This window comes from Ovis canadensis, chromosome 8, assembly GCF_042477335.2.
Source record: "Ovis canadensis isolate MfBH-ARS-UI-01 breed Bighorn chromosome 8, ARS-UI_OviCan_v2, whole genome shotgun sequence".
Classification (NCBI taxonomy): domain Eukaryota; kingdom Metazoa; phylum Chordata; class Mammalia; order Artiodactyla; family Bovidae; genus Ovis; species Ovis canadensis.
Window position 1 is genome coordinate 72,399,891 of NC_091252.1, and position 5,550 is coordinate 72,405,440.

Consider the following 5,550-nt stretch of genomic DNA (forward strand, 5'->3'; position numbering starts at 1 on the left):
GTCCTCCCCACATGTGTGCATGCTAAGTTGCTCAGTCGTGTGTCTTTGTGACCCTATGGACTGTAGCCTACCAGGCTCCTCTGTCCATGGGATTCTCCAGGCAGGAATACGGGAGTGGGTTGCCTTGCCCTCCTCCAGGGGATCTTCCCGACCCAGGGAAGATCCATGTCTCTTACATCTCCTGCATTGGCAGGTGGGTTCTTTACCACTAGTGCCACCTGGGAAGCCCAGTCTTCCCCACCCCCACCTTTAAATCAAGTCTTGTGGACCAGCCTATCTGAGGTACCCAATAAGCATGATTCCACAAACATGTGTGTATATACGATTTGAGTAGTCTGCTTTCTTTTTCTCTGAGGCCAACCTTTTTCAGTCAGTATGATGTCTGTTTTATTACCTTGCATTTGTTTAGGACTTGAATTCTTCCTAGCTGGAAAATGCTAGAAGTTCTTAAAAACAAACAAACCGAAAAAACCTTAATGTTCTTTAAAATGCTGTATTATAGTGCCCAGTGGAGCACCAACTTGAGCTGGGCCACCCCTCCGCCCCAACTCGGGCCTCCTGGCCGCTGCCTTGCAGCTGTGCCTGGGCTGGTCAGATGGCCCCGGGTACTGACATATTTCACCATCTGTGAAAACTTCCCTGTAATTCAGTTTTCCTCACTCCAGTATTATGAATTACACCAAATTAAAAAGATATGAATGAATATCCTAAAAAAAGAAAAAGGAAAACTTTACATCCTTCTCATTATTCAGATTCCTCTGGAATAAGCAGAATTGCAGATGGATTGAATGGAATTTTTTCTGATCATTGTTACAGCGTTTGTTCTGTGAGATAACCAGACTTAAATTGACAGCAAAATCTTTGATTCTGATACAGAGATGTCAAATGAATTACCAAAATTTACACATGGCATCTAGGCCAGAAACAGAAATTAAAACTACCTGGTTCCCAGTCCTGTACGTAGACTTCTAGACCACACTGCCTTTCCTACAGAAAAATCTGCTGATATTGAAATTTGTGATGAAAGACTGTGCTCCCCTGAATCAGTCCACCAGCAAACCCAAGAGGAGAGCTCCATAGAAGTTCAGACTGCTGAAGGTGTTCCAGTTGCCGCAGAAGTGCATGCAATTTCTGAAGATTATGATACAGAGACAGGAAACAATTCCTCTGAGAGATTCCAAGATCAAACTGATGAAGAGCCACCAGCTAAACTTTGCAAAATTGTTGACAAGAGCCAAGCTTTGAATGTGACTGCACAGCAGAAATGGCCTTTACTGAGAGCTAGCAACGGTGGCCTCGATAAATGTGAACTTTGTGAGTTCAACAGCAAATATTTTTCTGATTTAAAGCAGGCATATGATCTTGAAGCACAAGTGTACTGATTCAAACATGTGTCGAGTATGCAAAGAGTTTCTCTACCAACATGCTTCTGATAGAACATGCCAAACTGCATGAAGAGGATCCCTACATTTATAAATACTGTGATTATAAGACAGTAATTTTTGAGAACCTCAGCCAGCACGTTGCAGACACCCGTTTTAGTGATCACCTTTATTGGTGTGAGCAATGTGACATACAGTTCTCCTCAAGCAGTGAACTCTACCTACATTTCCAGGAGCAGCTGTGATGAACAGTACTTGTGTCAGTTCTGTGAACATGAAACGAATGATCCAGAAGACTTGCACAGCCTTGTGGTAAACAAGCATGCATGTATATTAATAGAGTTAAGTGATAAGTATAACAATGGAAAACATGGACAGTATAGCCTCTTAAGCAAAATCACATTTGACAAATGTAAAAACTTCTTTGTTAAGTGTGTGGGTTTTGGAGTAGACTTCATATGAATGTTAACAGACATGTTGCTACTGAACACAGTAAAAATTTTCCTAATGTTTGTGATGACTGTGGGAAAGGCTTCTCAAGTATGCTAGAATACTACAAATGTTTAAATTCACATTTACCTGAAGGGATTTATTTATGTCAATTCTGTGAATATTCAACAGGACAGATTGAAGATCTTAAAATTCATCTAGATTTCAAGTATTTGGCTGATTTACCTCACAAATGTAGTGACTGATGAGGTTTGGAAATGAAAGGGAATTAATAAGTCACCTTCCAGTCCATGAAACAACTTGATTGTTCTCTTTAATTTCTGTAATGTTGATGTGAAATAATAAATTCTACGTTTTTGGAGAAAAAAATATTATAGCATTTTGGGTTTCCTCTATTAACATGTGAGCCAGCAGGGCAAGTGGACTGCATACCTACTGTGTGCTTTTCACATACCTTTTTGATGTGCAACCTATGTGTTACTCAAAACACTTGGTAAATACCTTATGAATGCATGCCTTTTTAGAATGACAGGTAGGATGACTATTTTATGTTGATAAAGAAAATTCCAGATCACTGACTTCTTAAAGTATTTCAGATCTGGTAGATCTATTTCTATACTTGTGTTCTTGGAATAAGCCTACAGCTTTCCTCTGAAAATGTGAAAATACTGCTAAAATCTAGCATAATAGATTCTGCAGAGGCCATTTTTTGCCTTTAGTCAAATTGCTGCTTAAATGAGAGTCATTAAGAAATGGCAGATTCTCTCATCTTTTCTACATCAAGTTCTGCAGTACCAAAAAACCTAAATGGGTTGTATAAGAAAATGTCCTTTTGCATAAGAAACGCGTTCTGAAGGGGCAGGCCATCTGCAGCTCACTCATATGAATAGACGTTGTTGTTTTAGTTGCTCAGTCATGTCATACTCTTTGCAACCCCATGGACTGTAGCCCACCAGGCTCCTCTGTCTATGGGATTTCCCAGGCAAGAATACTGGAGTGCGTTGCCATTTCCTTCCCTCAAGGATCTTCCAGACCCAGGGGTTGAACCCGTGTCTCCTGCATTGCAGCTGGATTCTTTACCACTGAGCCACCAGGGAAGCCCATAAATAGAATAGCTCTGGCCAACAGAAATACAATGAATGGCATACATGTAATTTAAAATGTACCAGTAGGCATATTAAAAAGAACAAGAAACTATTCATAGAAACACACTGCTCCCATCCTACCAATGAGAAGCTGTATAAACTACAAAATATTTAGAACCCGCCAGAGCTAAGGTTTGGAGAAGGAGATGGCACCCTACTCCAGTACTCTTGCCTGGAAAATCCCATGGACGGAGGAGCCTGGTAGGCTGCAGTCCATGGGGTCGTTAGGAGTCGGACACGACTGAGCAATTTCATTTTCACTTTTCATTTTCATGCATTGGAGAAGGAAATGGCAACCCACTCCAGTGTTCTTGCCTGGAGAATCCCAGGGACGGGGGAGCCTGGTGGGCTGCCGTCTATGGGGTCGCACAGAGTCGGACACGACTGAAGCAGCTTAGCAGCAGCAGAGCTAAGGGTGAAAACCTATTGAATCCAAAAAGTAAAAGTACCTCCTAGAAGAGAGGTTGTAACAGTTGCCTTCATCTTTGACATGGCTGTGAACAGGACAGTGCAGAGAAGAGGAAGCTTCCACAGATGCAGGGAAGAAGACAGCTGAACAACTGAGCTCGTAATGAAATTTAGCTGACATGGCCCCTTAAAAAATTTTTTTTTTATCTGCTTATTTTTGGCTGTGCTGGGTCTTCATTGTCGCGTGGGCTTTTCTCTAGTTGCGGCAAGCAGAGGCTACTCTTCATTGCAGTGTGCCAGCTTCTCCTGGCAGTGGCTTTCCATGTGGAGCACAGGGTTTAGGGAGTGTGGGCTCAGGAGTTGCAGCTCCCAGGCTCTGGAGCACAGGCTGAATAGTTGTGGCACACAGGCATAGTTGCCCCATGGCATGTGGGATCTTCCTGGACCAGGAATCGAACCCTTGTCTCCTGTATTGGTAGGTGGATTCTGTACCGCTGAGCCACCAGGGAAGTCCCTGACACAGGCCCTTAAAATCCCTGGGAGACACAACTCTCTTCCATAGACTTTCATGGAGTGCTTGTGAGAGACTGGGGCAAAGTAGGAGAGCTGAAGGATACACCAGCTGAGTCACACATCTGTGGGGCCTGCTGAAATCTGAGGGCCAAGCCGGAGGATAACAAATCCACAGGCGCTCTTGGCCTTGTGCTGCTGTTCATAGTTTTCAGCTGGGGGAGAAGCAACTGTGTGAGAGGCCCCCAACCCCAAGGTAAAACATGGGGCCTGCTGCAGAGATAGATCAGGAGAGCTAAAATAAGCTCTTCAGGCATACAGTTTCCAAGTATATCAAAGACAGTGTTTTGATGCAACCCTTGAATAACTCGGTAAAGAATCTGCCTGTAATGCAGGAGACGAGGGTTTCAATCCCTAGATCGGGAAGATCCCCTGGAGGAGGTCATGGCAACCCACTCCCAGTCTTCTTGCCTAGAGAATTCCATGGACAGAAGAGCCTGGTGGCCTATAGTCCACGGGGTCACAGAGTTGCACACGACTGAGCCGCTAACACCTCCATTTTCAAATAACTTAATCTGTGGTGAGCTGAATCTAACCATAGAGCCCAGGCCCAGCTCAGATTAGATTCATTCAAACGTCAAGGCTAACATCCTGATGGAAAAAAAGATATACCCCTTGCTGGACATAAAATTTATTTCAGCCCCTTCAATTTTTAAACATGCTATGTACTGCATTCCACCAAAATTATAAGGCATGCAAGGAAGCATGGCCTTGTCGAGAAACAAAATGTTAATAAAATCAAATGCAGGTATGACAGAGCTGTTGAAATTACCAGTTAGGGACTCTTCAAAAAAAAAAAAATCGATAAATATGTTAATGAATCTAGTTGGGTACGTGGACAATATGAGTAAATGGTGGGTTTTAGCAGAGACATGGATACTATAACAAAGAGCCAAAGGAAAAGGTTAGAAATAAAAAATGGTCTCAGAGATGAAGAATATTTCGATAGGCTTATCAGTAGACTGAACACAGCTAAGGAAGGAATCGGTAAACTTGACAAGTCAATAGAAATTATAGTAAACAAACAGAAAAAGAAGGGAGGAAAATAACTATTTGCATTCTTCAGAACTGATAAAATAATCAGCCCACAGATCAAAGAAACTCAGATACACAAAAAGATTCAATAACTATAAACAAAAACCCACACAGACACATCATAATCCAAACTGTTAAAAAACAAAAAGGGAAATCTTGTAAGCAACCAGAGAAAAATACACTACCTAAAGGTGAACAATTGCACAAATAACAGCTGGCTTATCAAAAACCACTGAAGCCAGAGGAAAAAAGGTAAATGTGGGTCAAAAAGTAAATGCAATTGTAGTTTTATTAAATATTACCAAAATGCCCTTTAAGAGAATTGTACAAATTTGAAAAGCCACAGGCAATGTAAGAACGCCCATTTCCCCAAAGCTTTGCCCAAAGAATATGTTACACTTTTTCCAATTTGATAAGCAAGAAATAGTATCTCAGTGTAGTTTCTTACAAGCAAGGCCAAACACTGTTTGACATGGGTAAGTCATTGCCTCATTTTTAGATGAGTTGTCTCTTCTTATACTTTACTCATGCCTTTTCCCCTCCACTCAAGTTTCTAAGAC

At 41.9% G+C, this 5,550-nt stretch overlaps 1 pseudogene; it reads left to right on the forward strand.

Moving 5' to 3' along the window:
* The first annotated feature begins 643 nt into the window (after nucleotides 1-643).
* Nucleotides 644-2,201, forward strand: LOC138444880 (zinc finger protein 639-like; annotated as a pseudogene).
* Nucleotides 2,202-5,550: the final 3,349 nt, after the last annotated feature.